Below are 23,002 nucleotides of genomic sequence, written 5' to 3'. Positions count from 1 at the left end.
ACACACACACACACACACACATAAAATGGCTTGCAGTTTGCAAGCATATTAACATCATATTTTGATGTGATTCTCGCCTTTTCTTAGCTCTAAGAGGTCTCATTTCCCCATGCTGTCCAATGGGAGAGTTTTCTCTCATTTTCTGGGACATTAATGTATTTGTCCGGGGTTATTTATCTATCTCTCTATCTGTCTGTCTTTCTGTCTGTCTATCTATCTATTTATTTACTCACCTACTATTTATTTATTTACTCACCTACTATTTATTTATTTACTCACCTACTATTGATTGATTGATTGATTGTAAACTGTGTGAGGTCTGGAACCTACCTGCAAAAACTGCATGTTTCTATCTTTCCTGTTTTGGTTTGGGGGTTTCATGTAAGCCAGTGAGTGAGTCAGTGAGAGCTTGCAGTTTGCAAGCATATTAACATCTTATCTTGTTGCAACTCGAGTCTTTTCCTAGCTCTATGAGATCTCATTCCCCATGCTTTCCAATGGGAGAGTTTTTTCAGATTTTCTGGGGAAATAATTATCTTTTCTGTGGTTTGGGCTATTTTTGGTAGTCTGGACAAGGTCTGGAACATACCAGCCTACCTGCAGAAATGGCATGTTTCTATCTTTTGTGGTTTGGTCTGGGAGTTTCATGTCAGTCAGTTGTCAGTCAGTGAGGCCCGAGCAACTTTATACTGTAGTCTCTCTCTCTCTCTCTCTCTCTCTCTCTCTCTCTCTCTCTCTCTCTCTCTCTCTCACACACACACACACTTGTTTACACAAAGATACAACAAAGATGGCACAAATACAACAAATATTTATATACCTCTTTTCAACAAAAGTTCCAATAAATACATAAATAAATAAATAAAATAAGGCTCCCTGTCCCCAAAGGGCTCATAGTCTAAAAGACGTAAACAAACAAATCCGCAGGCCATTAGGTTGAGACTCTGGGGATCATTTGACTTCATACAAATTTTCCAGGAGTGAAAGATCTCTGCATTAATCCACAGGGCCAGCTCCCCATTTCCATTCATATCATCATTACAATGTATGTAACGGAAAAACTGCTACCACATCAGCATGCCTTGCTGTGTGCATGTTCGTGAACGAGACTGCTTATATAGTTCAGGAAATCAAGCAAGCAGTTTCCACTCCTTTGCTGTTTCCACACACATTAATCTTCTGAACTTCCGTTTGACTGAATTACACAAACTTGCTTCCAGCTAACTTCTGCCTGCAGGCACCATCTGGAGTTTGGACATAAAGGTCTCCTGTCAGGTCACTTTTCCCCACTATTCAGAAGAAGGTGACAGGCCACCAGATCCCCACCCCACCCCCCACCCCCACGCACTCCCTTCAGTGGAGGTGGAACATGTTTTAGAGTAGGCAGAAAAAGATCCCACAGACAAATGAAATTGCAATGTCAGCATTCATTTTAAAGGCTAAAGAACAACAGCTGACATTCTGCACAAGGGGATGCAGGCAGCTTGAGCACCAGCCACGCCCGTCACAAGTGTAAACAGCTACAATAGGGTTGCACCTCAAGGTAGTAGTGTTCAGTGGTAAGGGTTCCATGCACAAAGTTACCCAGCACGACACCCATTATTTCCAGTGGGTGTCACATTGTGCCATTCCATGCACTGAGCCCTTACCTGAGCGCTGCTACCCTGTGGTGCAGCCCCATTGTGGCTGATTGTGCAATGCTCAAGCTGTCCGTGTCCCCTTTGTTGTCCCCCAAGTTGTCCCGTGTCCCCTTGTGCAGAATGTCACATTAGTCAGAAATAATAACAATAAATAATGTCATGTGTTTTGCATCATATTGCTTACTATTGCATCATATGCAATATGCATCATATTACCTTTACATGGTGGAAGAGTCTAGGCTGAGACTAGTCCCAAGAACAATCAGTTACTCTGTGCAAGAGACCTCAAACTCAAGTATCAAGACAACGACGACTAGTCAAGTCACACACATGTATATGATCAAAGAATTAAGCATGTAGAAAACATTTCCCCATTTTATAGGTGGAGAACACTGCAGGCTGCTTCAGATGTTAGGAATCCGTGCTGCTGTACCTGCGTATAGCAGTGCAAAGAGGGAGGAAGTCCCACCCAGCTGCATCACTCACCCGCATGCCCTGCCTCTCATGCTTACAGCAGGGCTTGATGGAAGTGGGGAAAGCCCTACCCCTGATGGCGGGTGCTTCCTTGAATGCGAGGGTGGATCGATCCACGTCTTTATAACACCTGAAGCAGCATTGTATTGAAATGCAGCATTGTATCCTCATGAGCACTAACTGCTAACTTGGCATAACCCCTGCTAACCTGGCAAAGAGGCACCTTTTAACGTGGAGATTCTCTTTATTTATCAGGGGGAGAGTAACTGGCCCTATCCACCCCCAGCATAGTACCTCCAGTGACTGTTGCTGGTGTCTATCTTATGTTTATTTTTAGATTGTGAGCCCTTTGGGGACAGGGAGCCATCTTATTTGTTATTTCTCTGTGTAAACTGCCCTAAACCATTTTTGGAAGGGCAGTATAGAAATTGAATTAATAATAATAATAATAATAATAATAATAATAATAATAATGGGCAGCAGTGATATAGGAAGATGCTGAAAGGCATCATCTCATACTGCGTGGGAGGAGGCAATGGTAAATCGTTCCTGTATTCTACCAAAGACGACCACAGGGCTCTGTGGGTGCCAGGAGTCGAAATTGACTTGACGGCACACTTTACCTTTACCCTCTTGAAATGAATCCTGAGGATAATCAATGAATCCACGGTAGAAAACTCAAAAAGAAGTAGAACAGAACAAGACAAACTGGGAAACCCATGGCAGAGACTCAAAAAAAGGCAGCCCTTCTTTATCACTATTAACCCCCTTTTACAACAAGGGGACACTGTTGTAACTGTGAACACTGAACCTCATAAGCAGAGACAAACTCTTCACCACATCCCATGCACCCCATATCCTCATCACAGAAACACATCACACAAAGCCCCCTCATACCAGTCACTCCACATCACATAGATGTGTCTCCCCCCCACCCCGCCCCCCCCACTGTTCTCAAGAGCGGTTCAGGCTTAGGCAGCCAAACTTGGGCTTGGCTGTCCATGAGAACTGCCAGGCTCTGCATGGATTTCAGTGTTAAACCCGGCCCGTCACTGAAGCCCAGCTCGTCGCCCTTAACCTGGCTCCCGGGATCATGTGTCTGCGTGAGGTAATTGCAGCTCGCACTGACACAGAGATGGGCGCCTAGAGCACCCGTCCCCTGGGGAAATCCCCAGTGCACTGCTTTCGGCATGGAGTGCACTGTGAGATGCTCAGAGGCCGAGACAAGAAGTTCCGCTCTGTGCTCCCACCAGGACAGGTCAATTGGGGGGAAGGCAAGGTTTGCAAAGCCTTCCTCCCACCCAGCCGGTAGGTCGTGTGAAACCACAGGATCTGCATCCCCATGATATTGATTTATTTAGCATATTTGTGTGCTGCACAAAACTCATGTTTCTGGGCAGTTTACAACAGTGACATAAATTAAAACAGGAATTACAACATTACAAACAGTTTAAAAGCAAGCCACAATTCTACAATCTAGTTTAAAAGATTGGGTGAATGCCTCTTGAGAATCATTTAAAATGTTTTCAGAGAGGGGGGATTCTCTTATTTAGAATGTGCAGGGAGCACATTCCAAAGCCTTTGGGCGGCAACGGATAAGCCCCATCCCTGAGTAGCCGCCAGACAAACTTGTGGCAACTGTCGCTTGGAGATGGACTTCTGCAGATGATCTCAGTGGGTGGTGGGGCTCATAGTGAAGACATTCTCTTAAATATCCTGGGAAATTACCCTCAGACCCTCATAAAACTTGCACACCCAGGTTTCACTTTTCTTTCCACCCCAGGTGGTATGGAGGTGATGGGCATCTGAGATGGAATAGAACACAGCAGTGGAGGCAGCAGCCATGAGAGTGGCTACAAGCCTGGCTTCACCCACATGTAAGCCAACTGTTGTGTTGTCCCTAATACACAGGTGGCCAATCTAAAGCTTTCCAGCTGTTGTTGGACTATAGCTCCCACCATCCCAGGCCACAATGGCCACAATGGCCAATAGCCAGGAATGGTGGGAGTTGTAGTACAGCAACAGCTAGGGAGCCTCAGGTTGGCCAATCCTGCTCTAATAAAATAGCTAGCCTGGCAGCTCCAGCCTGGAGAGCTGGATAACCAGGTAGCAGTACTGAAATATCATCAGTGCCATGCCAGAGCACTCTGATTGTGGGAGAATCGGCAGAGGGGGAGGTGTTGGAAATTCTCTGTGGTGAGAGAATCCCTTTCTCATTATAGCAGAGTGCACAGAGGCACAACACAGCGGTAGTTTAGTTAGGCATGCGTGTATGCTGAGAGTAAAGTAACTTGGAGCCAATTCATAGTTTCAAATCAATATAAAAGGCATTATTAAGGAACTCCATTCTAGATAGGAAAGTGAGGAGTTAGGATCTCTAATCTATCTATCTACCTGGATGCAGATGGATTCTGCATCTTCTCTGCACACATGGTGCAGGGAGAGAGGCTTGCCATGTTGCAAGGTAGAAGGGCAGGTAGGGAAGAGAGAGAGAGAAAGGAAGTTAGTCCCCGAGATTAGCAATCTACATATCAAAGGGATAGTATCAGAGCAGTGGAGAAGTGATGACCAATGTCTTGACCCTCTAGCCCTCTGACTTACTAGTCTGTCCTCCACTGTCTGAGACAAGAGACAGCGCAAAGTCCTTTAACTTCCAACAGAAAGAAGACAGCCAGCCAGACAGTCCTACCCCTGCTGCAACCCTCATCCTCACCAAACTGTTGGGGGTAATTACTTATATAGCAGAGTATTTCAGGAGCTAACCTATTACAGCAGAAGTTAATAGGGTCTCAGGGGCAACAGCTTGTAAATGATGTGCATGGAGATTCATGTAAGGCTTAACTAATCTACTTTATTCAGAAGTACATGATGATGATAAAACTATAACGCCTGGCTACATGTTCGTCAGAGAGAGACTTATAGAAGCATGGTGCTCAGAGAGAGCGAGCTAGAAGCATTCTGAGAAGAAAAAGGAAGTAACCCCCAGGAACAAAAGTGACAAAAGTGAGCAGAAAATATAGTTGCTCCAGATAGGTACTCCAGATAGGCTACAGGAGAGCTCAGAGAAGCAGAGACAGATGTTACAGCCCATGGCTGAGATCCAACAACTGGCTTTGAATAGATAGATCTCCCTGCATTCCCAGAGAGCTCCAGTTGTAGATGTGAACATAGTTTTATTTGTTTTGGGATCACTAAAAAAAACAACAACAACCCTGGGTATTGCCCCAAACAGGCAGATGTGGAAATAAAAGGGCTTCCACGTTATAAAATCACTGACATTCCCAGTATATTCTCTCTCTCTCTTGCTGTAGTAAATGGAATTTGTAAATATTTAAGTTTGGAATGGAGTTAGGAAATTTTGCTCAAGCAGCTACATTTTCCCCTCTGTATTTGGAAGCCAGACACAAAAGAAAGGAGTAGTTGGCTCTTGCCCCCAAATACCAGTCCATTTATCTCTCATGGGAAGTGCAGATTTAATGCTTTGCTTCCAAACAGATGGACGAAACCTTTGCCAAGCAAACAGTTTTCCTCATTTGTTGGGAACAAGAAAATCAGACAGTTGTGTGTGGATCTCACAAATTTCCACCCCTGCAAATTGGACAAAGAGGCACCTTTTAAAGAGATGGCTCTGTTTTATTTAGCAGTGGGATAACTTTTAATCCCAGAACAGATCTTTCCAGTGGCTTTGTGCTGGTGTCTCTCTTGAGCTCCCTAGGGAATTGGACTCTCCCACCACCCCCGCTCCCGCCCTTCATTTCACCACTTGGAGAACTTTTTATTGAAAACCTGTATATAAATACTAAAGATAAATAATAAAATAAATACATCGGTGTGTGATTATTTTACTAGTTTTAAAAGAATCTACAAATGTCCCATTGCAATTAAATGTATCATGCATATATTTGTCTATATATGCAAATAAATGGCCACACCTGCAAATTATTTTATGTTTGTTCGTGCATAAATATTAAGGTTGATAGAAGGCCTTGATCTTAAGCAAACATTCACATCTTTTGATAGTATTGGGTAGTGATGGTATAACTTTCACTTTTTATACAACTGTGTCTGTGTGATGTATTCAAAATATGTTATTGGGTGGCAGGAGGGGGGAGGTAAGTGGATAGAAAATCTGTGAGGAAATAGGATGTGGAACTGGATATTCTCTTCCTTGATCTGGAAGATATGCCAGTGGCTAATTTGAAAAAAATGCTTTAGCAAACTAATCACATCAACATTATAAGATTGGAAGCAAGAGCTCATGTGAAGTCATGGCTTTATTTCCATGAAAAGAGGTTGTATATTTGCAATTTTTCTTTTCATGGAGGCTGACTTGTGATCACACATGAGTTCATGCCTCCAATATGCACTTCTCATCTGAGCAGACCATTCATATGAGCATAGTTTGCCACTACTGTATTGTTAGCATTAATTCCCTAACCATAGGAAAAGGTACAAGACCTGGTCCAGGTCTAGTAATATGTGACTGGCTGCATGTAACAATTAATGAGCCATAGATGGGCATGTACATTCTCACCCCAGTTATGAGATTCATCCAATCTATTTATTGCAGTTTGGGTATGTATCATACTGAAGATGCAGATACAAAGACAGATGTATGCGCTCATATCCACACTTACTGAGTGGTTGCTTCTATATCCATTTCAACAGGGCATGTTTATCTGTACCGGCATCAGCTGAGCCTGTTTCAACACAGAGATCTTCCTTGATTGGGTCAATTTCACTCATGCTAACTATGCAGTAACGTTTGTGCACTACAATCTTCTGAACTGGTTTTATTCAGGCACAAGTCGCACTGAAGTCAACAGGACTGACTCCCAAGCAAGTGTTCACAGGCATGCAGCCACGTCCTGGAAGCTGTCAGAAAGTGTTTCTTACTGAGCATGTTCCTGAATTAAGGTTGCCACTCATTCAGAATTTGTGGACTGTTTATGTTTTATAGACTCAGTCCAACTCCATAATAACTGGATAGCTTTTTACAATAGTTGTGGCCTCTGGTGGTTGGGTTTTGGTTGGGTTTTTTTTTCTTTTCCCCCAAAGGTGAAATTATATGTTCAAAGGTTTCTGGAGGCCATAAGCAGCAACAGCAACATGCTTTCAAAGTAAATAACTTATACAGATTTATGCTGTTCTACAGAAATGTAGAAGGTTTTTCTACCTGTAATACCCATTCTGCACTCTGAACTCCATCAAATCCACATGCTTCCGCAGAACTCTCCGACATCTGGCAGACCAGCATCACTTCTCTGCAGGAGCAACCAAGACAACTCACTGACTCCCCACCTTTGCCTGAGTACATGGATTACAGTGAAGAAAAGAAATCTCATCAGGCCTTCGCAATAGGCCCATTCACACGTTACGTTCAACATTTGTGCAATGAGAGTACAGTGTACACAGATACTGTCATTCATATGTTATGAATACTATAAAGAGGAGAGGTGGTCTTGTGGTAGCAAGCATGACGTCCCCTTAGCTAAGCAGAGTCCACCCTGGTTGCATATGAAAGGGAGACTAGAAGTGTGAACACTGTCAGATATTCCCCTCAGGGGATGGAGCCGCTCTGGGAAGAGCAGAAGGTTCCAAGTTCCCTCCCTGGCTTCTCCAAGATAGGGCTGAGAAAGATTCCTGCTTGCAGCCTTGGAGAAGCCGCTGCCAGTCTGTGAAGACAATACTGAGCTAGATAGACCAATGGTCTGACTCAGTATTTGGCAGTTTCTTATGTTCCTATGTTGAACGCACGTGGGCACAGAAGTACACTTCCTGTCTGTACCATGCATTTGAAAGGTCTGTATCCAGGTTCACTTTTAAAATAAACACATGTACAGTCATTCACCCAAACACATGTTTGAGTGTACAGGCATCTGTACACTTGTACAGCATAATGTCTGAATCGGGCTAGTAGGAAAGTTCCCCGAACTGGCAGCCATTACAGCAGAAGGGAGAACCAATTCTCTGTGACCTTTGCAAGAGTCTGAAGAGAATTCTGCCTGAATGCTCGATTGGCTGTGTGGCAATGCCATGAGAGGTGTTGCTAATCCTTTATCTGATTAGCAACTGTGTTTTTCTGCTGTTTTTGTTTTAGAGGCAAAAGGCCCTTGTATCCAAGAGGGAACATTTAAAACAAGGAAATCCTGGATGTGGAACTAAGTGAGAAAAAGTAGGATCACTTGCCAAGAATATAAAATGAATTTCCTATAATTACTGAAATATTGTAAATAAGTTGTGGGAAACCCTGGGTAACTGGAAATTTCACTTTCATAGAATTGGACCCTAAGGTATGTTTTGTTTGATTTTAATTAATCTTACCAAGGAAATATTCTGTACCCTGATACAAAACAAATTGAAATACCAGTTTACCAGATCAGAAATTCTATCTGTTAATGGTCCTGAATAAAATTGTGTGTCCTTCCAGGCTCCACTTCCCTGGCTGGAGTGCTGAGAGATTTAAAGGAGTAGCCCTCTGGCCCAGTCTAGCACTCCTCCTCTGATCCAAAAAGTACCTCTATACCTGGCATGCAGGCTTGGGATAGCACAAGGTGCTTCATGTGGAAGAGCCTGGTTCATCATATCCAAGTATAAGGTCTAAAAGAGGATTAAGAAATACAGTAGTGAATGACTTATACATAAGGCTGAATGTAACACACACACACACACACACACCACATTCTGAACCCAGGCGATCCAAATTCTGCACCAAGAAAAACTGAATTTGAAGAATTCTATAAAATATACTTGTTGGGCAGACCTGCATCGTTTCCCTTATTTTGCATTAAGTTTTCTTCCATTTTCATTGTTTTGCAAAATTTGCATTCTGCTCATCATGGGGAGGGGCAATGATCTAAACTATTAATGCCCAGATGCTGTAGCCTTGCTTCATAAGAAAGGTGCTCCAGGCCCCAGATAATCTTGGTTGCCCTCTTTAACACCTTCTCTAGTTCTACAATGTCCTCCTTAAGATACGGTGACCAGAACTTCATGCAGTACTCCAAATGTGGCTACACCATAGATTTGTTTAAGAGAATTATAATGTTAGCATTTTATTTTCAATCCCCTTCCTAATGATCCCTAGCATGGAATTTGACTTTTTCACATCTGCCGTGCACTTCGTCGACACGTTCAATGAGCTGTCTACCAGGACCCCAAGATCTCTCTCCCAGTCAGTCACTGACAGCTCAGACCCCACCGTTGTATATGTGAAATTGGTTTCCTTAGCCCAATATGCATCACTTTACACTCGCTTACATTGAATTGCATTTGCCATTTTGTTGTCCACTCACCCAGTTTGGAGAGCTCCTTTTGGAGCTCCTCACAATCTGCTTTGGATTTCACTACCCTTAATAGTTTAGTATCATCGGCAGATTTGAGCACTTCGCTGCTTACCTCAACTTCTAGATAATTTATGAACAAGTTAAAGAGCTCTGGTCCCAGTACAGATCCCTGGAGGACCTCACTTCTTATTTCTCTCCAATGTGAAAACTGTCCATTTATTCCTTCCCTCTCTTTCCTGTCCTTCAACCAGTTACCAGTCCACACATGAACCTGTCCTCTTATTCCATGACTGCTAAATTTACTCAAGAGCTTTTGGTGGGGAACTTTTGTCAAAACCTTTTTGGAAGTCCAAGTATACTATGTCAACTGGATCACCTTTATCCATATGCCTGTTGACACTCTCAAAGAACTCCGAAAGGTTAGTGAGGTAAGACTTTCCCTTGCAGGAGCCATGCTGGTTCTCCTTCTGCAAGGCCTTTTCTTCTATATGCTTTTGTCCTTAAGTATGTTTTCCATCAGTTTACCAGGCACAGAAGTTAAGCTAACTGGCCTGTGGTTTCCCAATATCCCCAGATCCCTTTTTGAAAATGGGAGTTAGATAGATAGATAAACTTTATTACAGTCTTTGACCAGTACAGAAACGGGAGTTACATTAGCTACTTCGGTACAGCACCTGACTGTAGGGACAACTTACATATTTTTGCTAGGAGATCAGCAATTTCAAATTTGAGTTCCTTCAAAACTCTTGGGTGGAGGCCATCTGTCTCTGACAATTTGTTAATTTTTAGTTTTACAAGACTTTTTAGAACATCATCTACCATCACCTCAAATTGGCCCAGTTCTTCAGCCTCCATCTTTTATCCTCCAGAAGCTCAGTTCTGGAGCGGGTATATGGTCCGTCTCCTCTGCTGTGAAGACAGATGAAAAGAACTCATTCAGTTTCTCTGCGGTCTCCTTGTCCTCCTTAATAATCCCTTTCACTCCCTCATCATTTAAGAGTCCAACCTCCTCCCTGGCAGGTTTTCTGCTTCTGGTGCATTCAAAGAAGTTTTTGTTATTCCCCTTGACACTTCTAGTTATATGCTCCTCAAACTCTCTCTTTGCATCCCTTATTGTTTCCTTGCATTTACTTTGCCAGAGTTTATGTTCCTTTCTGTTCTCATTTGGGCAGGACTTCCATTTTCTGAAGGAAATCTTCTCTTTTATAGCTTCCCTGACACTACTTATTAGCCCCACTGACGTCCTCCTGAACTTGGTAGTATCTTTCCTCCTTCATGGTATACATACCAACTGAGCTTCTGTTGTTGTGGTTTTGAATATGTTCCATGCTTTCTGGAGTGATTTGACCCCCCTGACTTTCCTTTCAGCTTCCTTTTTACCAATCCCCTCATTTTTCAGAAGTTTCCTCTTCTGAAGTCTAACACATCTGTGTTGGACTTCCTTAGCAATGCCCCACTTGCATATAAGCTGAATTGGATCACAGTATAGTCACTGTTCCACAATGGTTTTACAACTCTGACATCTCATACCAGGTCATAGGCACTCAGGATTAAATCCAAGTTTGCCTTCTTTCTGGTTGTTTCCACAACTAACTGTTCTAAGGCACAGTCATTTAGCATGTTTTGGCCTCTCTGTCAATTCCTGCACATGAATTTGCCAAGTCTGTGTGATAGTAATTGAAGTTACTCATTATTGCAGCTCTGTCTCTCTTTGACACTTCTCTGACTGATTTGCTTCTCCCACTCCAGGTCACTCTCAGCGTATTGATCTGGAGGGCGTTACTACTACTACTACTACTAATAATAATAATAATAATAATAATAATAATAATAATAATATTTATATACCGCTTTTCAACAAAGGTTCCCAAAGCAGTTTACATAGAGAAATAAAAATAAATAAATAAAGATGGATCCCTGTCCCCAATGGTCTCACCATCTAAAAAGAATAAAAAGATATACAACAGCAACAGCCACTGGAGGGATGCTGTGCCGGAGGTGGATAGGGCCAGTTGCTCTCTCCTTGCTCAGTAAAGAAAAACCACTTTGAAAAGGTGCCTCTTTGCTCAGTTAGCAGGGGAATGCTCAGTTAGCAGGAGACTAGCACATCCCTAGTAACACATTTAAGTTCTTGTATCGTCACCCGTTATGATTCTGTGGAGGACTCCGGTCTTCCTAGGTTTCCTAGCTTGTTGGATTGTATCCCTTAACATACAGCGCTACTCCACCCCCAATCCTCCCCTACCTCTCCTTTCTTTAGAGTTTTGTATCCAGGAATAACAGTGTCCCACTGGTTCTCACCATTCCACCAGGTTTCTGTTATGCCCACTATGTCTATGTTTTCACTAGCAATCAAGCACTCCAGCTTGCCCATCTTTGCTCAGAGGCTTCTGGCATTGGTATATAAACACCTATATGGTGAGTCTCTTACCTTGGAATTGGCGTGTGCTATCTCCCTTACAGTCAATTGACCTTTTTGACCAGCTGTCATGTGTTTCTGTCTGCTCTACTCCTGATTCTGCTCTATCCCCATCTGATTTATCTGAAAGGTTTGCACCCTTGCACCTTAGGAGATTATGTGTGCTGAACCTGATAACACCCAGTTCCTGTCAGGAATCCCCCAGATGTCATTTTAAAAGCTGCTCTGCTACCTTTTTTATTTTAAGTGCCAGAAGTCTGGTTCCCTCTTGGTTCAAGTGGAGACATGACAGCTGACTCCTCTCTAGCACTGCCTAACAGCCTATCTAGATGCTGCGTTATGTCCGCAACCTTCACACCAGCCGGACAAGTCACTCTATGGTCTACACATGGGTCACAAACCCATCTCTCTATGCCCCTAACTTTTGAATCACGCACTACTAGGAGGCCCCCAACCCATCGAGGAGTATCCTTTGTGCAAGAGGATATGGGTCCCATCTTCCTCAGACTTATGCCTTCCTTCCCTGATACCTTCATTCTCCATGACAGCAGAGGAGCTGTCAGCATGGGAGTGGGATGCCTCTATCACTTCCCTGAGGGTCTCATCCATGGAAATCCACACACCTCTCTGCCTCCCTGAACTTCTCCAGGTCAGCCACCTTGGCTTCATGGGAACAACCTTGTTCCCTGAACAAGAGCTCTTTGCACCGAGCACACACACCCAACTTCTCAAGCAGATATCATACATGTAACATTCTGTGCAATACACTGGGAAGCAATCCCTCCCCTGCTGGCATTCTACCTTTGTGACTTTTATTGACTATTTAGAATATATAGAGCCTGTTTACTTGAAAGCTAGGTCTTAGCGGCAGTTGTCAGCTAATTAAAGGTAATTAATTAATTAATTCATCAAATTTGTACACCGTCCCAAACTTTCATCTCTGGGCGGATTACAGTGACAGCAGTTTTAAAGTGGTTTTAAGCTGTCCGCCAAGAAAATAACATAAGTGGGGTACTACTCACCTTCTCCTCATGCTGGGTGTCTTCTTTGTGATAAAGGGGGCCACTTGTGTGTCTCCGTGCCTCCTTTGGTATCTTTTAGCAAGCTCCTGTTCGCAAAGTTCCAGGTAGCAAAGCTCCCCTGATCTGATTCTTCTCTGCTCAAGAGCTGCTTCCAAACTTAGTCACCTCAGGAATGTGACCCCTCCCACAAGCTGTGTGACAAACAATTGCTGCCTCCCCTGGTCTTGAGCCTTGTCTTCTCAAGAGCTGCTTCCTTGCTCATCCGCATATGTAAACTCATGTAATTGTATGTACCTTTCAGTGGCTGGCAAATTTACACAACTGTTGTGTCCAAGACTACAGATGCCTTGGACAGCAATTCTCATTCAGAGCAGACTTAGGTGGGCCAGCAGAATTCTGCTCCAGGATAGCCTGAGGTATAATCTGAAGGCCACCCAGAAGGAGAGTCCAGGGTTCTTACTCCTCAGATAAAGGACCAGAATCCACAGCTCCATTCTACCTTCAATTACCCAATGACCCTATGTAATCTCCTGGCAGAGAAAACAAAGAGTGCATCTGGAGGCCGCCGTGCAGGAATACCAGACTTGAAACCAAAGTTCTATCCCTTTAAATTCTTGCTAAAAACTTGCAGCTGGGGGTGGGACCTGGTTATACAGTAGAGCCACTTCACTGTGTAGGTGCTCAGTTGAGCTTAGGCCTTTGATGAAGCAACTTCTGTTGCTACTGGGAATCTGCACTAGGATCTGTCCTGACTGAGCCCTGCTCAGCCTGATCCAGCTACCTGGACCCTGGATACCTGCTTCCTTCTATTGGACGGATGTCATAAGTCAGCTACCTCTGGGGCCCTTCAGCCCCACATGGGCTTGCAGCTTTGTCAGGGCACATACCATCCACTCTTAAGGATATACATTTTGTTCTAATCCAGCCAAACAGCAAACAAACTGGTCTGGCTGACTGAAAGTGAGCCAAGCAGGAATGCTATTATCACTGCCTTGGCTTTCTCCATTGAAGGGTTCCACTAGTAATTATCTTGAGGCCTCCGTGTTCTTATTTAAACATTGCTGCTGTTTGAATACTTGGAAATAGTTGCTGACCAAAAACATTGACAAGAGCTGCATTCCTGGCTCAAGCACAAACCTCCTTGACTAAGCTGTGGGATTTTGTGTGAATATGACTGGCGTACGTAAGCACGTCCAAGCTTCATAATTATATATCATTAGCATTACATAACATTTGACCAAATGAGATCGTTTTACCAATTAGGCCATCATTGGAGAATGTCTCAGCTAAACTTCAGAGCTCAGCCAGCCTTCAGATCATGGAGCTGAAGTCAGATTCAATTTGTCCCCTTTAAAGAACTTTGGGAAGGAGGAGGAGAAAGACAGAGTGCAAAAATTATACAGTCAGAGAGATTGCTTTCACTACTCCTCTTCAGACATTTAGGGACAGCTGAGCTGAATGAATGTAGGGTGGGAGTGGATGCACTCCATCCACGACCATCCCTGATGCATGGCCATCCCTGCCCTAGGTGTGCTCATTGAACACACAGACAAGTCCTCAAACATCACTGGTTCATCTTGAAAATTATTTGTGATGCTGATGAAATTTTCAAATCATGAATTTTCACTGCCTATAATTGGGGGGTGCACAGAACCAGTTTGGCTGGTTCAGTTCAATTTCAGACCAAATTTGAACCAACCCGGTTCCAGTCTGGTTCTATGTATGGCTGAATCAGGTCCAGTCCGGTTCGGACACCAAACCAGCAAGAACTGGTTTATGGACCAGTGTGGAGGATATGCTTGTAAAGGGGCATCCAATGAGGATTCCCCTTTACAAGTAAGGGAGTATGCCCTATACTAAGGCGGGGGTGAGAGAGAGGGTACTTAGTACCTTCTCTTTGCAGGTGGCAGAGACATTGGCAGCAGAGGCAGCAGGTGCTCCTCCAAATCCCTGCCAGCCTCCTGAAGATCGGCCCGGGCCAGCTGCAGCCTGGTTCTGGTGCCTGCGCATGTTTGGAGGCCATTTTCGTGACCTCCACACATGTGCCTCTGCATGTGTGCCTCCAATGTCTCTGCCACCGCCTGCAAAGAGAATGTACTAATTACCCCAGCCCTTCTAATTATCATCCAATCAGTCTGCTGAGTATTATCAGCAAATTATATTCTAGACATCTTATATATTAAACTCAGGGACTGGCTGGAACAGGAGAATATACTAAGTGAGGAACAGGCAGGGTCCAGATCTGGTCGGTCAACTCTTGATCAGGCCTTAGTATTACAACATCTGGCTGAAAAGTATTCACCATTGTATGCGGCCTTTATTGGTTTTAAGGCAGTGTTTGACTCCATCTCTTGGGAATGTTTGTGGAGTAAACTTGCCAATGCCTCCATTGATCTTCGGCTGCTTCTCCTTTTTCAAATGCTGCATGAGAACACCTGACCTCACTGAGAGTGAGGTGCAGTGCCCAAGGACATTTGACCCAGTCTATACCCACACAGAAGGGAGTAAAACAGGGATGCATTTGACCCCACTCCTTTTCAATCTTTATATAAACTCTCTTATTGAGTGTATGGCTAACCCAGATTTCCACCCTCCTAAATTAGCCAGTAAACCTATTACAGTTCTTATTTATGCTGACGACATGGTTATTCTATCTAGAACATCTGTTGGCTTGAGAAGAGCTTTACGTAGGCTAGCTCAGTACTGTGAAGAGGAGCCCCAAAGTCTAAATGCCCCAAAGTCTAAAATCATACCTAAGAAGCATGTCAGGCAGATTAATGGGGAGGTACAAGCCACCTAATGATACAGCGGGAAAGTGACTTGCCAAGGGAGCAAGAGGTTGCTGGTTCGAATCCCCACTGGTATGTTTCCAGACTATGTTTCCCAGACTATGGGAAACACCTATATCGGGCAGCAGCAATATAGGAAGATGCTGAAAGGCATCATCTCATACTGCACGGGAGGAGGCAATGGTAATTGGCAATGGACCCTGACACTATGTTTTGCCCTACTTGTATTATCCTTACTGTGTTCTGTACTTTTTTGTGTTGTTCGGTCAATGACCGTGATAAAGCTTACTGATACTGATACTAGAAAATAAGAACAGCCCTGCTGGATCAGGCCCAAGGCCCATCTAGTCCAGCATCCTGTTTCGCACAGTGGCCCACCAGATGCCGCTGGAAGCCTCAGACAGGAGTTGAGGGTGTGCCCTCTCTCCTGCCATTACTCCCCCGCAACTGGTACTCAGAAGCATCCCACCCCCAAGGCTGGAAGTGGCCCACAGCCCTCCGATTAGTAGCCATTGATAGACCTCTCCTCCATGAAGTCATCCAAACCCCTCTTAAAGCCATCCAGGTTGTCGGCTGTCACCACATCCTGTGGCAGAGAGTTCCACAAGTGGATCACGCGTTGTGTGAAAAAGTACTTCTGTTTGTTGGTCCTAGACCTCCTGGCAATCAATTTCATGGAGTGACCCCGGGTTCTAGTGTTATGTGAGAGGGAAAAGAATCTCTCTCTCTCCACTTTCTCCACGTCATGCATGATTTTATAGACCTCTATCATGTCTCCCCGCAGTCGTCTTTTTTCTAAACTAAAAAGCCCCAGGTGTTGTAGCCTTGCCTCATAAGAAAGGTGCTCTAGGCCCCTGATCATCTTGGTTGCCCTCTTCTCTACCTTCTCCAGTTCAACAATGTCCTTTTTAAGATGTGGTGACCAGAATTGTACACAGTACTCCAAGTGTGGTCGCACCATAGTTTTGTATAAGGGCATTATAATGTTAGCCGTTTTATTTTCAATCCCCTTTCTAATGATCCCTAGCATGGAATTTGCCTTTTTCACAGCTGCCGCACATTGAGTCGACACTTTCAACGAGCTGTCAACCACAACCCCCAGATCCCTCTCCTGGTCCGTCACTGACAGCTCGGATCCCATCAGCATATACTTGAAGTTGGGGTTTTTCGTCCCAATGTGCATCACTTTACACTTGCTAACATTGAACCGCATTTGCCATTTTGTCGCCCACTCCCCCAGTTTGGAGAGATCCTTTTGGAGCTCGTCACAATCCGTTTGGGATTTAACTACCCGGAAGAGTTTGGTATCATCTGCAAATTTGGCCACCTCGCTGCTTACTCCTGCTTCTAGATCATTTATGAATAAATTAAAAAGCACCGGTCCCAGTACAGATCCCTGCGGGACCCCACTTCTTACTTCCCTCCATTGTGAAAACTCTCCATTTATACCTACCCTCTGTTTCCTGTCTTTCAACCAGTTAGCAATCCACACATGTACTTGTCCCTTTATCTCATGACAGCTAAGTTTCCTCAGGAGTCTTTGATGAGGAACTCTGTCAAAAGCTTTTTGGAAGTCCAGGTAGACTATGTCAACTGGATCACCTTTATCCACTAAGTACCCCTTTTCTCACACACACACTGCCTTAGTATAGGGAATGGCCCTTTACTTGTAAAGAGGAATCCTCTCCGGATTTTCCTTTACAGGCATATCCCCCAAACCAGTTTGGACTGGTTCTTTTAGAACTGGAGCCAGTTTGGTTTGAACTCGGACCAGCCAAACCCAACCGGTTTGATTCAAACCACGGTTCTAATGAAACCATTTCGCACATCCCTAGCCTGTAATATGTGCTTTCATTATGAGTCAGGCAACCTTAACCTTAAACTTTAAACAGCTAGTGATTAACAACAAGATGCATTTTGAACTGATATCCTCTTTTTGTACATTTACAGTGCAAGGTCATTAGTTGCTGTTGATGCATGCTTAGCATTTGATACTTTCCAGTTGTTTCTTCCTTGTAGCTTCATTTTTAGTCCTGCCTTAATATTCACATTGTTGGAGGCAGGGTTTGGTTGCTTTCCATCCCAATTTTGGAGTCATGAAATCTTCCCACCCTGCCATTCCCACCTCTCCCAGAAACTCTTGCTATCACATGCTGGCATGAGGCTCCATTTCATCAAGGGGAGAAAGAGAGGGGAAATGGAAGATGTGTGCTTCTGGAACAGAACATGATCAGGGATGGCAGATCCAACCACCATCTGGTGGATGACACTGCCATCCATGTCTCACTCACTATTGCTGCCAATGCTGCCTGAACTACTGATGTCTCCATCTCCTCCATGTTCTAGCAACCAGTCAGGGGCACAGCAGAAAAGGAGTACAGTGCAATTGCTCATGTGAAACAGACTGTTCTTGCCTGCCCCTGCAGTACAGTTCCCAAGTGGCAATGAGAGAATGTGCATGCACCCTGTCTTAACAAGGCAATTTAGAGGAGGGGGGGGGGGGAGGAGGAGGAGGAATTCATGGGGAAAGCTTGTAATTAGTGGAGTATTAATTTATTTATTCAAATTTTCATATATACTGCCTCCTCCAAAGACCCTAGGTGGTGAACAACAACAATACCAATAACAATTAATTAAAATAATAATAATAATAATTGTTGTTGTTGTTGTTGTTGTTAAAGGGCAAATGCCTGGAGTACATACCACAGGGGCAGAGAAGGGCTGATACAGCACTAAAGATTATTCTGTTGATGAAAATGTGTAACTTTAGTGTGTCAGAAGAAAGTGGTTGTAGCTGACCAAGGGACTAATCTCCTTTTCATGGGACAATTCCTGACTGATAAAGAAAATCAGAGGCTTGGTAATCGTATTGGTCCAATTGTCTTTTAAAAGGATGGATTCTGACAAGACACTCTTCAGGGAACCTCTTGGTACCTGCCCAAAGGCCTACCATTTAACCAACTGAGGAGACAGACAGCCTCATCCATAGTCTATTCCATATTTAAGCCTTGTGGGTTTAATTATGTAGTCAGGCTAAAGACAACTGCTTCTTTACACTGTTGGAGACAGGTTGTGTGGTATTGTGTGTGTGTGAGTGTGTGTGTGTGTGTGTGCCTATGTTGCTTTAAGACCAAGTGTAGTTGGTTGCCTCCCCTTCCCTAGCAGATGGGTGGAGTTTTTACTCCAAGTCTGGTTGGAACCAGTTACTCCAGGTCTTATTGCAACCATTTGGACAAGCTGTGCATGCTTTGTTTTGCTGGAATATAGTCTGGTCTCTCCTGTTTTCTGGCTTTGGGGCAGACCTATCAAGAGGCAAGTTCACTCAGTGAGTTCTCCTCAGCAGACCAACAAGAAGGAGACTATTACATGTTGGACACCCAAGAGTTGGAAACCCACTTTCATGGGAAGAGTGGTATGAGTGGATAGCAACACAACTACCCCAAATATGTTTTATTGGTGTTCCAGCTTTCTATAGTTCTGGGAACAATTCAACATACTGGTTCTGATCTATAAATTATTTGCAATTACTTAGGCCGGACATTCCATTCTTACTAGACTAATTCATTTTCTATGATTTCTAGTCCAAGCCTTTAATGCAGTTAATTCCCAAACTATGAACTGTAAGAGAACAGCTAGTGTGCCACAAAACATAAATCCACTAAATAATTAAAGGTTCCCTTGAGCCCAAAGAATCCATCCAAAAAGCAGGCAGCCTGCCAGTGCCACATCTCTACATGATTTAAAGTTCTCAGAACTTTAGGAACGCATTGTGTGAATGTCATCCAAGAACGCCATCTTGATTATATCTTTTTTCTGCTAGGTTCATCCAACAAGGGCACACAGAGCCACATTCCCATGATCATGTCATCCCTGCTTATGGAAGACCACCCACAATGAAGCAAAAGAGCTTATATGTGTCTTTCCTCTTATATCAGACATGATGGGAATAGCCATCTGCCCTTGGGAACACTGGCGTATTTGTGTCTGATTGCAGGCAGGCATGGGTACAAGTCGTCTTGATAATGCTGTTTTTGCCAAGGGAATGACTTACTAGATGTGTACAAAAACAGCAATGTTGAAGTGACTTTTATTGGTGAACTCATAATTGTTGATGAATTGTTTCTTTCCTTAAAACCTTGACATGGTCTGAAGGACAGCTGGAAAACTCAAACTGAAAATATTTGGTTCTCTCCTATCCCCATCTTTTTCCTGCATCTCCAAGTAATGTCTGGCTGAAGAATGACATTATCACACTCAGCATTTCTCCCACACCATTTTATTGGCTGCCACATGCCGGGAGAATGTTATGATTCCACATCACACATCTGCTGTTCAATGTTCCATTCAATGTTACCAGGAGAAATGGAGTGGTGGTGGCTGCATGTTTCATGTAACATTTAAAATTGCCCTAGCACACATTAAACTAGACTTGTAGAAGAATATTATCCAATACATTTAGTAGAATGGGTAGACTAATTCTCCAAAATATTCTTTCCTATGCTAAAAAATGTAGGAGAATGTTCTTTTACAAGACTACATTAAACCATTGTTTCTGGGGCTGGTTTTTCACAGCAGAGGCTAAGCCAGAAGGGTATGAGATTTTTAATACAGTCTGCTTCAGTGGTTGTACATATGTTTGTTATATGTTTGTATATGTTTGTTATATCTGTTTCAGTGGTTGTTCCTTTCAAATATGTTTGTTATCTATTCTGAATCTTTAAAATGAGAAAAGATATGTGCAGCTTGCAAAACATTTATGACAGGGCTCCAATTGTCCCTATTTACTAGGGACAGTCCTTGAGTTGTCATTCTTCAAGATTCAGCTCTGCAGAGTCTTCAAATTAAATCTCCCAACTGGGTGTGTGGATGCTAGGGATGTGCACAAATCATGATTCAAAATGTGGTTCGGAACACATTCTTAACCCCTTTAAAATGGAGAAGAGCAGGTGCATACCTGCTCCTTCATCACTCACTGCCACATTTTGATTCAGCTGCACCCCTCTCCTTTAGGGGAGGAGAGCTGGTCTTATGGTAGCAAACGTGAATTTTTGAATGCAATCAGGGCAGCAGGGTCTGCCCTGGTTGCATTTGAAAGGGAGACTACATGTGTGAGCACTGTAAAATATTCCCCTTAGGGGACAGGGCCACTCTGGGAAGAGCACCTGCAGCTTTCCAAGTTCCAAGAAACCAGGTGCTTGCAGAGCACCTGCATGCTTTCCAAGTTCCCTCCCTGGCATCTCCAAGAGCGGGCTGGGAGAGACTCCTGCCAGTCTATGTAGACAATATTGAGCTAGATGGGCCAATGGTCTAACTTGGTATAAGGCAACTTCCTGTGTCTTCCTATTTCCGAGTGCAGGTGGCACTCTCCCCCAGCTGCCCTCATGCAATACCAGCACATACATGGCCTCCACGCATGTGCAGCGGGCACGGCCTTTTGCTGACTGTCTAAATGGCTGCTGCACATGTGGTATTTGTGCAAGGGCAGCTGGGGGAGAGTGCTACTGGCAAGCGAAAATAGCTGGGAGGAGCGCTGCCAATTCAGGAAGTAGCGGCGAGCGGTGAAGGAGCAGGTATTCACCTGTTCTCCTCCATTTTAAAGGGACCGGGGATGTGTTCCGAATCGCGTGTCAAATCACTATTCGTGCACATCCCTAGTGGTTGCATCATGTCTAGTGAACCTGCATGTCAATGGATGCACAACAGGAATATCTCTATTTTTATTGGTGGGATGTTGGAGGGTATGTTATGATGTAATAATACATATGTAGTCTCATGGGCCCTAAACATACAAGAATTTCAGATTTCATTAACAAATAAAAGAACCTTAATGGTTAAATGGCAGTGGGAGAATTAACAAAAACAAAAAAGTGGCTGTCTCTCAAAGTTTTAGAAATGAAAAGCAAAAGCAAAATAAGATGAACTCAATATTTTAGAGACCAATTCACAATCTTGAACCCTGGGATTTAGTCATAATATGAAGGCCTTTGGGTTTTGCTGGGGGCTGGAAGGGAGCTGGAAAGAAAGGCCTTGTCATACATCCAAACATTCCAGAAAGTATTTAAATACTTGGATTCATAATAAAGTTCCACTGAAGTTCTGAAGAATGGGCAAGTTGCATATTCTTCTTATGGAAACACACATAAGATTTCAGGTTCATATCTAAATGTCTTCTTAGGTTTGCCAACTCTGGCTGATGATATTTCTGGAGATCTTCCCCCTTTCTTAATTTCCCCCTCAATGTTTTTCACAATATCGAGCCATTAAAACCCCCCGGATTGCCTAATACTCTCCTGGATGCTGGATCCTGATTCAGGGAGAATCTAGCCAATCCAGCAGTTGGTAACCCTATTTGAGAAGCAGTAGCACTAGGAGAGGGCAAGATAATATTGCACAATTTTCGTTTGACTGAAATTAAATACATGTAACCAGGTTTACCTTAAATGATGTGATGGCACAGTAAATGGACAATGCCCAATTGCTCTCTTTTCTTATTCTTCTTGCAGATAAAAAGGAGAGGCTTCTTCATACACTTTTAGAAGCCTAAAAATTATAGAATTCTATAGCTTAATCTGAAAGGCTAAAAACTGTCACATAAAATATCACCAGCAATATGGCTTGCCATCAAGTCATTTGCATGATTAAAACTGATTCTGCTTCTCCTGGTGTTGTTTTCAAAAATCATGTTATTGCTGTATAAATCAGTACTAAAGGGCAATTTAAGGCAGACAGGAATTTTATTGAAGGATGCAGATCCCCTGGGCTCGTCTGGAAAATAAGAAACATGTTCAGAGCTGATGTGTCCTTCAGGGCTTAAGGTTTGCAGGAGAAGGTCTACCAGGAGGCTTGTCTAGACGGAGAGTTAACTTTCTTGTTTGAAATGAGGAAAATAGTACAGACATTTGCTTATGACTACATAAAGTGTTCTGTGTTTGATTAAGGGTGTTTTGTTTTGTTTTGAGCTCTGTCACACCACACAACCGTACGCTGTCAGAAAGGAGCATTATCAAATATATACAGAAAATAAACAGGAGATGAAATGCAGCAAATTATCTCTGAATTTACTAGGGATTTAACAGCCCTTGGTTTCTTCTTTCCATACCTCAGGAATGCTCAGCTTTCAAATATAGTTCAGATAGACCTTTTCTCTTTGTTCCCATATGTACCCACTGATCTATAGCAATCAGGCCTGGCCCAAGCCACACTGGTGCCTGAGGTGACACTATTCAACTATTCCCCGTCCCCCACCACTGCTGATACCCCCACAACCTCACAATCCCTTCCCACTACTCCTGATTTACACCCAGCTGATCTCCTCCCCGCTAGCCTTCCCTTCCCCACAGTACACAGTTCCCTTCCTCACAGTGTGCCAGTT

At 43.6% G+C, this 23,002-nt stretch overlaps 1 long non-coding RNA gene across 4 annotated transcripts in view; it reads right to left on the bottom strand.

Moving 5' to 3' along the window:
• The window catches only part of LOC128324734 (uncharacterized), a 57,802-nt gene that overhangs the window by 27,372 nt on the left and 7,428 nt on the right, over positions 1-23,002 (bottom strand). Inside the window, exons 2-5 of one of the 4 annotated variants that reach the window (XR_008307064.1) lie at positions 10,226-10,309; positions 8,490-8,714; positions 7,291-7,421; positions 794-1,244 (exon numbers count right to left, since the gene is read on the bottom strand). This is a non-coding gene — a long non-coding RNA (uncharacterized LOC128324734). Of the gene's footprint in view, positions 1-793; positions 1,245-7,290; positions 7,422-8,489; positions 8,715-10,095; positions 10,310-23,002 lie in introns of those variants that run through there. The other 3 variants (XR_008307065.1, XR_008307063.1, XR_008307066.1) reach the window with 3 other exon arrangements.

The sequence above is a fragment of the Hemicordylus capensis genome, chromosome 4, assembly GCF_027244095.1.
Source record: "Hemicordylus capensis ecotype Gifberg chromosome 4, rHemCap1.1.pri, whole genome shotgun sequence".
NCBI classification, from domain to species: domain Eukaryota; kingdom Metazoa; phylum Chordata; class Lepidosauria; order Squamata; family Cordylidae; genus Hemicordylus; species Hemicordylus capensis.
The sequence above is the reverse complement of the archived record's forward strand: the minus strand, read 5'-3'. Positions and strand labels throughout refer to the sequence as shown.